Source organism: Urocampus carinirostris, chromosome 14, assembly GCF_059441175.1.
Source record: "Urocampus carinirostris isolate Australia breed hairy pipefish chromosome 14, RoL_Ucar_1.0, whole genome shotgun sequence".
NCBI classification, from domain to species: domain Eukaryota; kingdom Metazoa; phylum Chordata; class Actinopteri; order Syngnathiformes; family Syngnathidae; genus Urocampus; species Urocampus carinirostris.
This window is the reverse complement of record NC_142362.1, coordinates 20,704,433-20,719,091: the sequence shown is the minus strand read 5'-3', so window position 1 is coordinate 20,719,091 and position 14,659 is coordinate 20,704,433. Positions and strand designations below refer to the sequence as shown.

The 14,659-nt window shown below is 38.2% G+C and overlaps 1 protein-coding gene across 6 annotated transcripts in view; it reads left to right on the top strand.

Annotated features, from left to right (window-relative positions):
• Positions 1-2,292: 2,292 nt before the first annotated feature.
• Positions 2,293-14,659, top strand: part of pcbp3 (poly(rC) binding protein 3) — a 48,404-nt gene continuing 36,037 nt past the window's right edge. For all 6 annotated transcript variants that reach the window (XM_088353090.1, XM_088353091.1, XM_088353085.1 and 3 more), the window contains exon 1: positions 2,293-2,516. The gene's annotated coding sequence lies outside the window, so the exon portion shown is untranslated. The remainder of the gene's footprint in view (positions 2,517-14,659) is intronic.

Sequence of the window (14,659 nt, the reverse complement as noted above, 5' to 3'; positions counted from 1 at the left end):
TTATTGAACAAGTTGTCCTGTGTCCAAGATCTCTATACATCTATCAATACCACACCCACCACATTTCATTTGAACAACCCAATTTTGTCGCATTTACAGAACAATTGTGACAAGATGGGCCGTTGATTTATCAGTTTTGAATAACACAGCCTTTTGGGTGTTTTCTGGTCATTCTGGAGGGGTAAGAAAATTCCTGGGACTTCTAGTGTTAAGTAACCTACTTAAAATGTGTGTTTTAAAGCTACTTCCTAAGAGTTCTAAGAGTTTTGTGTAAAACCTAACACTCTGTTGGGAAGGCAAATGCAATTTTGATTTTGAATTAATGATACTGTACTATAGGTAAATATGTTTTCATCTATATCAGAATTAAATTAGTTAAATGTTTTTTTGTTGACTTTTCAACATATCCCTGATTTTCCTCCGAATAAAAATGCACCTTAAGAGCTCGCTGCTGTTCCATTCATTCAAATTCAAAACTCCCGGTCTGAAAAAAGAGCCTACTGTCTGTGAGTATTGATTCTGCGTTCTAGATTTAGAACGGTTAAAGCTAGTTAGTGTTTTTATACTACAACTTTGTCAGATTATTGTCTATTGTCTGGTACTTTCTGTTTTCTGTGGTCTCATTTTCATGACCCTTCTGTCATTGATGCATCCATGGTTGAATCATTTCTCATGTTTTGTTCAGTTAGAACCAGTAAGCAACATTGTTTAATTGTCCTGTCATTTTTGCATTCTTGTAATTGTTCTATCCACGTGTGAGTACATATCTTCCTTTTAATGTTCAGTTACCGCTACTGTTCCAACATATCCTGTTGTCCTCCTTTCATGTTTTGTTCAGTTAGCGCAAGGGTGGCGAACCTGATCCTTGTTATATGCATGTTTTGGAGGTTCCTCTTCTCCAACACTGGTTATGTAAATTTTCAGCTTGTTAGCAAGATGTGCAGGATCTTGGTAATAATCCAGGTGATTCCCATCATTGGATTGGAGCAGAGAAACTCCAAAAACATTCAGGACATGCGGCTCTTGAGGACCGGGTAGGCCACCCATGATATCGAGCATTTTTCAACACAATTGGATATTTAGTTTTGTAATATTACTCAAGTTGTATTTTTGTTGTACAGTATTTCTTTAAAAAAATGTTTTTTTCTAATACAGTATTTTGTAGTTTTTGTAGTACTATTGTAGTTTTTTTTGGTAGTATTTCTGCAGTACTATTCTTGTAGTAGTTCCATGGTAGGACGTTTGTAGCATTCCTGGAGTATTTTGTAGTGTTTCCAGAGTCTAATGTTTGTGTTGTATCTCTATTTTCTTAGTAGTATTAGTGTAAATCTATTTTTGTTGTGTTTCTGTCATATTATTTCTGTAGTACCATTTTCATAGTATTTCTGTCGTAATATTTTTGTAGTTATATTTTTGTATAATACTTTTACTTCATTAGAAATACTACAATATACCACTGTAATCTTTTTGTAGTATGTATGCAGTAGTTTTGTAGTATTTCCAAAGTCAAATACTTGTATTATATCTGTAGTATTTTTGTAATATTTCTGTAGTATCTACATGGTGGTATTTTGGTATTTAGTATTTTTGAGTTGTGTTTTTGTATTATAGTAGCAATATTTTGCAGTATTTCTAAAGTATCTCATCTCATTGGCTACACCGCTTATCCTCAGTAGGGTTGCGGGGGTGCTGGAGCCCATCCCAGCAATCATCGGGCAGGGGACACCCTGAACTGGTTGCCAGTCAATCGCAGGGCACACAGGGACAGACAACTCGCTCGCTCATTGACACCTAGGGACAATTTGGACCGACCAATTCACCTGAAATGCATGTTTTTGGAATGTGGGAGGAAACCGGAGTGCCCGGAGGAAACCCACGCATGCACGGGGAGAACATACAAACTCCGCACAGGAAGTCTGGAGCTGGATTTGAACCCACGCAGGAGGTTCCCAAGACATGAACTGTGCCGCACATGCGCTAACCACTGCGCCGCCGTGCCGCCCTTTTTCTAAAGTTTTCTTTTTTTTTTTTTTTTTTTTACAAATAAAAGCAAAACTATACATAAGGTCCGTTTTCAACCATGATAAAAAGTCGTATTTTTGTGTTTTAGTATTATTTTAGTACCGTAGTTTAGTGGTACTGTATTTTATAGTATTTCCATTTTAGTGGCCCCAGCCCTTGCTTCGAATAGAGGCGAACGGCTCCCATTGGATGGCTGGAGGTGAGTAGGCGCGGCTTCAGCCTCCCTCCCCCATTCTCCCTCCGCGGCTCTAAATGTAAAGAATCCTTTTTCGTGCCTTCGAGCGCCTCACAGCCAGAGAGGTATAAACGGAAAGCCAATTTGATTGTTTCTTCCCCTCCATTCTCCCTTCTCCCTTCTCCCTGCCGCTCCATCCTTCTTCCCTTCCCTTACACCGGGACCAGCGACCCCCCTCTTGCCCCCCTTTACGAGCAGCCAGTCCACACCAGGACCCCTTCGACTCTCCTCACTTCTACCCCTAAAAACCTTACACCAGGTAACATTTGATATTTCTGTCTTTTATTTTGAAAGTCTTGAGCTCTGAAGTGGGTATAGCAAAGTGAATTGACGTATGGCGGGGGATAGAAACCATGCTAATTAGCTAATGCTACCCTGGATTCAAACATTAAAATAACAAACTACTTATCGAACAAGGGTGGGCGATTTTTGGCCCGTGGGCCACAATCTTTTTCATCTGGCACTTCAAACGAAAATGGGCAAAATACAATGACGGTAAAAATATAAAATAGTAAATATAGTACTACTAATAAAAAAATGTTTTAAGTGCCAACTTTGTCCAAATTGCCCCTTTGTGTGTCTACAACAAAAATATTACAACAGAAATACTACAAAAATAAAACGATACTGTATATCAAAGTTAGTGCTTAAAAACAGGGACCTATTATATCATGTTGCTTTCATTCTGTAGTAATACAAAAATACAACTACAGTAATATTACTAAAATACTAAAGAAATACTCCAAAAATTATACTATGGCAATACTACAAAATACTACAGAAACACTATTTTGAAAATACCTTTACAGAAAAACTACTAAAAACCACTGCAGTAATTGAATACAAAATACCTCGAGAGAAATATTACACCACAAATACAATTAACAGGGATCAGAATTTTCCGCAGATCCGCGGATTTCCGCTGTTTTTGAACCCCAAAGGCATTCCGACTTTTTCACTTTTTCTCTTGCGTAGCAAACAAATTCAAAATCTGACTGTCTCACTCTTTCCTTTATTGCTCTGGCGCACCCTGGCGGCCGTTAGAAAAATTGGCCGCATTGTCGCACAAGCTGCAGGGACTGAACTGCATTTGAACTTATCTTGCAGTATTTACAAAAAAATCAGTTATGTGGGCAAATTATTTTAATCTTCTAAAAATGTTACTAAAATGATAAATATAAGCATGGTTTTGGACAAGTAAATTGCCTAAAACCCAGGTTTTGGGGGTGGGGGGGAGGGGGGGGGGCTCCGCCCTGGTTTATTCCTGGACGCTGGCTATTTCAGCTGAAAATGAAAATCTCCATTCTGATCCCTGAATTAAAGTAATAGTACAGATATACTATAAAAAATGCTAAGGTAAGACTACAGGAAAACTACTCAATACAACAAAAGTATTACTACAAAACACAATAAAAAATATTCCAAAATAAAACTACAGTAATAATACAAAAATAAAACTACAGTAATACTACAAAAATCAGACTACAGAAATGCTACAAATGTCCGACTGTAGAAATACTACTATGGAAATAGTACAAAATAGTACAAAAATACATATGACAAAAATAAAACTCCAGTAATACTAAAAAAAATGTTACAGAAATACTATAAAAATCTGACTGCATAAACACTACAAAAAACTACAGAAATACCATAAAAATACTACATAAATACAACAAAATACAAAACAGTAATTCTACAGAAATACTTCAAAAATACTACCACAGAAATAATACTGTACAAAACTAAATATCCAATTTAGTGCTAAAAACATTTTATAGTGTTTCCAAACCAATTTGTTGAGACTAATCTAGTTTAAAAAATATATAACATGTATATATCTGCATGTATTTTCATGTATAAATGAAACCAATTGGATAGGTCTCCAGAATCGGCCCCCCGGCCACATTTTCATACTTAATCCGGCCCAACGACTCCAAATAGTTGCCCACCACTGTTATAAAAGCACTATTTATCCGTCATATATGTGCATATGATAAAATGACATAATACATGTCAAAGAAAAATAAAATTTGATTTATCTTTGGTGTGACGTGACTTGGGGTGGCACACTGGACTAGCAGGTGGATGCAGGGGAGGAAAGAGCAGCTTTTTCTCCTTTTTTACTACATTGCAATAAAACTTACGGTTTCTTTACTCTTTTTTTGTTGTTTTTTCCCCACTTCTTTTTATGTTTTTTTCCCTATTTTCTAACAATGGAAACATTACTTTTTTTCTCTCCTATTGAAATGAAATGTGAAATGAAATGATCTGCATTTATATAGCGCTTTTCAAGTCAATGAATTCCCAAAGCGCTTTACATTTTGCTTCACATTTCCCAATAGCGGCCGTGATCTGTGCAGCCATGTAAGGCGCTAACCTGCTTATTGAGGGTAATTGGGGGTTCAATGTCTTACCCAAGGACACTTCGACATGTAACACGGACAAGCCGGGATTCTAAAACGATCGCTCTACATCCTGAGCTACTGCCTTGTTTTTTTTTTAATTTCCTTTTTTTCTTTTTTCTCTATGGTTTACTTTTTTCTACTTTCTAGTTTGATGGAAAAAAAGACTATTTTATCTCTTTTTCTAGTTGTATCAATTTATTTTGTAGTTTTCCCCCTATTTTTTCATTCTTTTCCATTCTTTTCCATTTGTTTTCTATTTTGTTATTAAATTATTTTTTTTTTTTTTTTTTACAGTTTTCTAAATGAATCAACTGAGAAAAATACTGTTCCATATTATTAATGTTAGTCCCGATTATAAATTGGTTTCAACATATTCTTTATTGAGGGTAAAATTACCAGACGCCATGTCCTGGGTGTCCACTGAAATGGCAAGCTTTGTTTCTAAGGTTATCATGTTTTTTGCTTCTCCCCTTAGCATCACTACAAAACACCCCAAAAGGTGGCCTTCAAAACCACTTTTCCCACACCTTTAAGTTAAAACGTCATGAAGCAGGGTCACCATATCCTGAGACTTTATTGTATTTCTGTCACTCTTATTTCTATTTTGTTATTTCTTCATATTAAGCAAAACAACTGCAATCATAAGCTTTGTTTCCATGGTTATCATTTTTTCCCTTTAGCATCACTGCAAAATTCCATAAGAAGGGGCTTGAAAAACATCTCACTACATAGCTAGAAATGAAAATGTTATTAGCATTACTGCAAAATTACGTAAGAAGGGTCCAAAAACATCTTATTCTAACCCTTAAAGTAAACAACATTGTAAGATGGAGATGCGGTATTTGCTTCTCCCTTTAGCATCACTGCAAATCTTGGGACCCATAGCCAATACATACAGTACAAGTCGCTGTATCCTGTGTGTCCGCTGTAGTCTCAAACTTTGTTTCCATGGTTATTATTCTTTTTGCTTCTCCCTTTAGCATCACTGCAAATCTTGGGACCCATAGCCAATACATACAGCACAAGTCGCTGTATCCTGTGTGTCCGTTGTAGTCTCAAACTTTGTTTCCATGGTTATTATTCTTTTTGCTTCTCCCTTTAGCATCAGAGCAGAATTCTGTAGAAAGGGTCTGAAAAACACATTTTTTCATGCCATGAACTCAAAATATCATAAGCAGGGGTCACCTTAGCCCAGGGGTCTACTGTATTTATTTATCTCCAATCTCTTCATCTTAAGCAAAACAATGTAGAAATCTTTTGATTTTAAGCCTGGAGCAGGTGGAACAAAAACCAAGCCGGCCGTGCTTTTGTTCCACCTCTAATTGATTTGTTATGCTTCGGAAGGTTCTTGCTAGCTGGGGGGCTAAATATAGATCTGACAGGCCAGATCCGCCCCCCATCCTCCTTCCCAGGTCAGTTCTGCCCCCCCAATGATGCCGGTCTCAGATCGAGACGTGAAAAAAAAACTAGACGATAATGCGGAAACTCCTAACGACTCGACTCTTGATTGAATCATGAGACGGGAAGCCCATAAAGCATTCCCGCTATTAGCAAAAAGTGCTTAGTCCTGCGATGGCACGTCCTGTTCTTTAGCGGGAAATAGATCTCGCTTAAGTCGTCCGGTCATCGATACCATTTGCCTGCCTCGGCGGGATTCTGCAGAGGAGACGGGTTTTTGTTTTTTTGAATCTCAGCTTCTGTGCCCCCTCCCATGTTTGGGACAAAAACAGCATCTGTTGAAAGAGCCTTGGGGAATATTGTCCTCAAGAGATAAACGCAGAATAGTCTTTGGTAGCTGGAATTGTGGAGCTACAGCCACATTAACCAAGACCCAAGTATGAGCAAGACTAATATTTTGCAAGAATAAGATTTTCAGAGGTCTAGATTGAGAGAAGGTTGTGACTTCAGGAGCTCCAAATTGTCAATTTCAGTGATTTAGATGACTAATATCAATACAAGAGTAAGGCGGGACCATGACTTTTGGGCCTCTAAAAGTCTTGAGTTTGCCTTGTCTTGGGCTTGTATTGCCTGGAGATGAAGTATAAGGTCCAGATTAAGAATTTTGGGGCTTTTAATGATCAAAATCAAGACTGAGAATTTCAAAAGTCTAGTCAAGAGAAGTCCAAGATAAGTCAAGATATCTAGAATGACTCAAAAATGAAACGGGACCAACACTTTCAAAGGGGCAGACTAGGCTAAATCCAAGACTGAGGCATCCCAAGGATTGGCCAGAATAGAAGGACTCAAAATCAAGCTAAGACCATGACCGTCAAAGGTCCAGACTGGGTTATATCCGAGATTAAAGTAAGACAGACTTCAGGAGGTTTAGGGGTTTAGATGATCACTATCAAAGCTTGAAGAAAGCAAGACTGACACTTTCAGAGGTCCAGTCGAGGCAAGGGCAAGATAAGACAAGACCAAGAACTTGACTGGGTGGCCAACCCCGGTCCTCGAGAGCCGCATGTCCTGCATGTTTTGGGGGTTTTTATTCTCCAACTCGGGTGATTCAAATTTTCAGCTTGTTAGCAAGCTGTGTGGGAGCTTGATAATGATCCAGTTGAATGGAATCACTTGTAATGGAGCAGAGAAACTCCAAAAACATGCAGGACAAGCGGGTATCGAGGACCGGGTTGGCCATCCCTGACCTAGAATGACTCAAGAACAATACAAAACCAAGACTTTCAAAGGTTGAAATAAACACGGAAGCGACCTAAGCATTAGCCTGACCACAACAGAAGACAAATGCGGTTAACATTACAGTCAGGGTTAAGTCAAAGATCAAGACCAGATCATTATTTCAGGAGGGTAGGCTCGATTACAAATCTGGGGGGTTTAGATCATCGGTATCTAGACTAGTAGAAAATATCCCAGCACAACTACCGAGACCCACACATTAGCCAGACTCGAGTGTCTAAAGAATGAGATCAAGATATTCAAGGTTACAGACTGGGTTAAGTCTAAGATTGAGGGAACCCCATGACTTCAAGAAGTCCAGATTTATAATTTTTAAAATCTGGATGACCAATCCTGGGACAAGAGCAAGGCAAGATCAATTCTTTCAGAGGTCCAATCAAGGCAAGTCCAAGATAAGGCAAGAACAAGACTTAGCGTTCGGGAACAAGTAGATAATATAACTTTAGGAGGTCCAGGAGGCAATACAAAGACTTTTGGGGTTTAGGTGACCAAAACTATGTGTCATGTTCAAAATAAGGCAAGAATGAGACATTTGGAGGTTGAGAATGAGTCAAGATCATGACAAAGTGGTCCAGGTGAAAAGTCTTGGGGCTTTTAGATATCAAGACATAAGGAAAGACTGAGACTTAGAATGATTTTTGGTGGTTCACAACGAGTAAAGACCATGACTTACGGAGATTCAGGAAGCCAGACTTTGGGGTTGGGGGGCAGTGTGTTAGAAAACTAATGTGACTACAGAAAAATGACCTAGCACAACTATTGAGACCCAAGCATTAACTAGACAAGAACAAGACAAGACCAAGACCTTTAATCGTCCAGACTGGGTTGAGTCCATATTTCTTAGCCAGGGTTCCAATGTGTGTGCTTCTTCATATTTCTTTGTTATCACAAGCTTTGTTTCCATGGTTATGATGTTATTACTTGTTCCTATAGAATAGTGCAAGCCTTTGGAATCATAGTGAATAAATACAGTGGATAGAAAAAAAATACATTATTTTGAACAGAATTAAGAGAAAGAAAAGCATTGTGGGAATTAATTTCGGAAACAGATCTAAAAATAGTAGTAGTGAAAATATGTGGAAACCTAAATAAATAGAGTAATAACAAAAATAAATCAGAAATGGCATAATAACGTTTGCATCTAAAATGAAATAAGATTGGAAACTGCAAAATTTTAAAGTAAAATATTTACCCGAAATATTTTGGAAGGTGGATCCAATTAGAAAAACAGACATTTTGAAAACGTTATTAAATATTCCTACCTTTCTACATGCAATTAAATAGCATTGTTTTGTCCCTAGTTTCACCTTTAATCTTACAAAGTGTTCATCCAGTCCCCGGAAAACAAAATCCCTGAATGAAAAGTGATGATTCATTTGCAGAGGAAAGGGTTGATGACGCAAGAGTTTGAGATTTTGCGACTTTGTGGCGCTCGTTTGATGAAAAATGTTTCTTGCTAGCTGACAGCTTCAAGCTTCTTATGCTAATCCCGAGTGACGTCTCGCGCTAAACTAACCTGTTGTCTTGGTGACACACCAATTCCTTTATTTACTCGTAATCCGGCTCGCTTTTCACTTCTATACTAGAGCGCCTCGTTGTACGAGTGTCCGGGGTGTTTGCTAGTGTTTTTTTGATGCCAGCGTGGGGGGGGGGAGAAATCTGGCGTAAAAATAAAAAGCCGATACAGCAGACCCCCAGGATATGGCATTAATTCATTCTGAGTTGGGGATGGGAAAATGAAATTACGGTATAGAGGGGATAGAAATCAATGCTAATGAGCGAAATTCTCCCCCCAGTATGTTTGATACAGGATAAAATAACATAATGAATAAACATACACATAGAGAAAGAATTACATCTTATTGACCTTTGGTGAGATTGGACTTGAGCTGGTCGTGTGGAGTAGCGGGTGGATGCAGAGCAGGCAGGACATGCCGGATGAAAATTAAAACTGACTCTAAAACCTCCAATTGAGAGGATTATCATGTCTTTTAAAGATGTATTTGCCTTCTTTCTCTTTTTTCAATGAGTTCTATATTTTCAATCTTTTTCTGTTATTTTTCTGTTTTTATTTTTACCGTGTTCTTTATTTTTCTATTTTCTAATGTAATTACTTTTTATTTTGTCTTTCTTTTCCTTTTTCAAAATGTTATTTTTACCCTGTGTTTTCTATTTTCTAATATAATTCTTGTTTTTAAGTCTTCTTTTTCCTCTATTTTGTAATACAATTACTTTATCTTTTTTCCTATTTTCTTCTTTTTTATTTTCAAACAGAATTAATTAATTTATTTGTTTCAAATTAGCTTTTTTCCCTTAACTTTCGTATCCTTTTTTCAATTTTCCATTTTCTAATAGAGTTTTTTTGGTGTATTTTCTGTTTGTTTCATTTTTTCTTATATCTTTTATTTCTACACTTTCAAACAAAATCGAACAAAAAAGACTGTTGCCTATTCTTAATAATAGTCTTGATTGTCGATTAGTTACGGTCATATTTCTAAGAGAAGCTAACGATTCGTACAACTTAATCATATTTCCTAACAATCACAAGCTTTATTTTCATAGTTACCATGTATTTACTTTTCCCTTTAGCATCACTGCAAGCCTTGTGACCCATAGCCAATAAAGACAAAAACACAGTATTACTTCACCAAAAATATTTACAAATGACATGAGATTCTGAAGTGAATAAAGAGCGAAAGAGAAAGGAATCGTGGGAGGTTGTTCAGCCAATAGCATATCGGGATTTTCATGACAATAATTAATAGCAGAGCAGCATTATATTACATGGACCAATTGCAGGCTTTGATTTAACATAGCTACTAATGTGTACAGCTAAGTAAATGAATGGCAGTTGATAGGAATGAGTGATCTATTATCCAAGGTGTGACTTTCAATAATGGAGCACTTGAATACTGTTTGGAAGTCCGTTTAAGGTATTTTTCTGAAAATAACAAAGGTATTTTGTTTGTTATCAAGTCTAAACACAGCTAAGATTGTCACGACAGCATTGCAAGCTGTTTTTGTTTTTGCTAGCTTAGCGTGAGCGCGGGATTGTGTTTGGGGGGAGGGCCAGGTTTTGGACTCTGGTTCTGGACCGACAGATTGTTCTCAGCAGGGCTAGAGAAGGAAAGCAACAATTTTGCAAATACTGCACGCCTCCTACAGGGACTTTTCTTTTCCTTTAGCGCTTTTGTCACATAATGAATGTCTCAACCCGTTTCATCTATTTCTTTTTTTCTAAATAAGAGTATTACTTGTTGTTGTGTTCCACCATATCCTGTGTCTCCCCCTTTCATGTTTTGTTCTGGCACTGTCCCGGCATATCCTGTGTTGTTTTGTCACCTTGTTTTTAATCAGTTTGAATTAGTAGGTGTGCCTAGATGTTTTCTCATCTTCATTGTTTTTCCTGTCCATGTGTGTGAATGTTTCTTGCGTCGTCTTCCTTTTTTGTTTTGTTCTGTTAGAGCTGGTTTGTGTAAGAACATTATATTGTTCTAAACACACACACACACACGAGTAGGTTCCCGTCTTCCCTCTCTCACATTTTTTTCATACTGAACCATTTTGTGTTCCATCATATTCTTCATCTCCTTTAATGTTTAGTTCATTTTTAAGTAGTTAGTGTCGAAACATATTCTAATTTGTCCTCCATTCATATTTTGTTGAATGTTAGTAGGTTAGTGTTCCAACATAAACTGCAGTGTCTACGTGTTCTGCAGTCTCATTTCATGTTTTGTTCTGTTAGGCCTGGTTGGTGTTGAAATATTATGCAGTCATTCTATGTACACTTGAGTATGTCCCCTGTCCTCTTTCTTTTTTTAGTTTGTACAATGTGAGCTAGTGTTCCAGTATTACCTGTGTCTTTTTCATTTGATGTTTTGTTCAGTTAGATACAGTCAGTGTCTGAATTGATTCTGTATTTTCTCACGTTCGTGTTTTGTACATTTAGAGCTAATTAGTGTGCAAACATATTCTGTGTTGTCTCATTTCATACTTCTTCTCTGAGAGGCTAGTTGGGAGTTATGTTTCCTGTGTCTTTTTCTTTCATATATTGTCCAGTGTGGGCTAGTTTGTGTTCCAACACATCCTGTGTCTGCCTACTTTCATGTTTTGTTCAATTAGATCAAGTTAGTGTTTCAACATGATGTTGCAGGGATGTGTAGTTGAGCCTGTGTTGTCGTAGCTCTGACGTATTTGAAATATAAAGAGAGTAGTCAACTTTATTGTTGTGTTACGGTACACAGTACTGATTCCTTTTCTGTTCACAAATCCTTTTCTAAAATCTTTTTTTGTGTCTATGTTGATGGGATCCACCACACCAGATCATGTATGTTTTTATTTTTTACAGACCATTCTGATTTAGGTGGTTATAAGTTAGAAAAAATAAAAAGTCTTTAAATTGAGAGCATAGTGCGACAAGGATTCATTTGCATGTAGGAGTTTGTTCGCGATTTTCCCGTCTTTGGGATTAGAAGCGTTTAAGACGCAACTTCAAAGCCGAGTGATACATCCCTTTACTATCCCTTTACTGGAGGTGTGAAAATGTCAAACGCTGCTTAGTCCAACCAACGCTATATTACATTCTTTTTTTCCCACAAAAACGAACGCATCAAAAGCCATAATGACGTTCTCAAAAAACTGTTCTTTTCCCTAACCTTCTACAAACAACCTACCTGACTGGTTAAAAATGTTATTTGAGACAAGAAATAAATACGTAAAAAGATATTTGTTCTTAATTCAACATCAGAGGCCAGGATTGGCTGCCAGGTCTTGTGATACACACATCTGACACAATTTTCCCCACTTTTTCCTTCTCTAGCCATTATGTTAACCACTGGGCTAGAGGCCATGGCTTGACGCTATTGTTATTAGCATCTCCTGCTTCTTCCTTCAGTGTCAGTCGCCATCTGCAGCTGAGTTCCTTAACATGGTCAGCTGGCATTTTTTTTCAATTATTTTCTTCTCTAGCCACCTATGTTAGCAACCTGACTGCAGGCTATAGCTCCCGCTTTGCCCTTCAGTGTCTCTCATCCTCTGCAGATGAGTTATTTGATTCAGTCAACTGGTGGTTTTTTTCCACAATTTTCTTCTCTAGCCACTCATTTTAACAATAGCTGCTATTGTTATTATTAACTGTTCCTGCTTCAGTGTTATTTGTCTTCAGGCATCCAGTGCTTTTCACCTTGCACTTGTTTTCCACTGTTTCCTTCCCTAACCACTTATGTAAACAAATTGGCTTCATGCTATGGCTCGCGGCTATCCATTTTTATTAATGTTAGGTGCCTTTGCTGTGTCTCTCAGTGTCCCTACCCTTCAGGTATTTGGCGCTTGCCATCTTCCATTCTGTTCGACAGTGTCCTTCTCTAGCCACTCACTTAAGCCAATTGGCAGGAGGCTGTGGTTCACGGCTGGCTAATATAGTTATCGTTAAATGCTCCCGCTTCACCCTTCAGTGTCACTCGCCTTCGACGGCTCAAGGTCGCCGAGTTCAGTAATTCAGGCATCTTCAACTTTTTACCCCACACTTTCCTTCTCGAGCCACTGATGTTAGCCGCTTAGCTACAGGCTCACATCTGTTGTTATTGGTAGTTGCTCTTGTTTCTTTAGCTCTTCTTCTGCTCTGCGAAAAAAAAGCTAGCTGCTAAAGTGAGTTGCTTACACAAGCTCCATTCTAAGCTACACAAGCCCCTAGTGGTAAATCGTTACACACGGTCATTTTAAAATATTCAAATTTGTTTTCCTTGTTATATAAGAGACGTATTCTTTAAATTTGGGTGGACAGCTTTAAGGAAAAAATATGCAAATTGCAGTTCTGTCTACCGGCTTTGGTTCTTGGCCGTTCTGTAATGGCAGAAGCGTCCGACCTCGGCGGTTATAAATCCGTCCCGTCCGTCCTGGAGATATAAAAATGGCAATCCTTAAAGCGCCAATCCCATCTGCGCTTGAAGCTCAGCCAATCGCACCTTCAAGGATGCAGCGCCAGCCAATCAAAGAGGTCATGGCAAGGGTAGCCATGGAGTTATTATGAATTATTATTATTATTATGGAAATGCGCATGTAAATTATGGGGCAATTGTGTCTGCCTGACGCGGCTTTATAGACACACAGGTTTTTTCCCGGTTTAATCGAATGATTTAGAATAGTGTTTGAGTTCTTTTTTTTATCGACTAATTTTAATTTTGAAAAACTTTGAAAGCTTTTAATATTATATAATAGGTATTGGGTTTATGGCCAAAGTTAGGGTTTATGGTTAAGTTTTAGGCTAGGGTTTGGAGCTAGGGTTAGGACTACCTTTTGAGGTTAGGGTACTTGGCAAGAATTAGGGTTTAGGGTTCAGGCCAAGATTTATGGTTTGAATTATAACAGGGTTGGGGCTTAGAGTTTGGTTTAGGTTCAGGGCTAGGGTTTAAAGTTAGGGCTATGTGTTAGGTTCAGGGTGAGTTTTTAAGATTAGAACTAGAGTTAGGTATTAGGGTTTGGTTTGTGTTAGCCTTAATGGCTAAGGTTTAGTGCTAAGGTTAAGTGTCAGGGCTAGAGAAAAGGTTAGACTAGGTTTAGGACTAGGTTTAAGGTTTATGGTTAGGAATAGGATTAGGGCTGAGAGTAAAGCTCCGGTTTAGGGCTAGGGTTTAGAGTTAGGGCTATGGTTTATGATTCAGTGCAAGTTTTTAAGGTTTTGAGGTCTTTGGGCTTGGTTTGTGTTTAGGGCTACGGCTTGGAGCTAAGTGTGTTACACCTCGAGCAAGTTTTATGGTTCAGGACTAAGTTTAATATTTTTAGTTTGTTTTTGCTTTTTAGGTAAAGAGTATTAAGTTTGGGTCAAGGGGTTACTGATTGGCTAAATCAATATTTACAGGACAGATATGAGTGCACTGCATGAGAGAGGTCTAAATGTAGTGGAATGAGTGGAGAGTTGTTGTGAAAGAATAGTGGGATGTTTGGACATGTACTAGGGGATGGGCAGGGCACCTTTATGATGCGGCAGGGGTAAACCAGTGAAAGCTGTAGGGTGCTGCTGTTGTACAGAAGAGTCCGTTGTGTCACCATGACCCAAAGAGTGTGCAGTATCACCCAGACCCGAGTGACATAGACGCTTATTGTGTCCCGTTTCATCTGGAGGGACGAAAGAATGACCAACTTGCGTGCCGAGGTGCTTAACTTGTTTGGGTGTTTGGGCATTTGAGTTGGTTATGGTCAATTTTATTTATTTTTTGCTACTTTTTTTCATCCATCCATTATCTGCACCGCTTATCCTCAGTAGGGCCCCGGGGGTGCTGGAGCCCATCGCAGCCATCTTCAG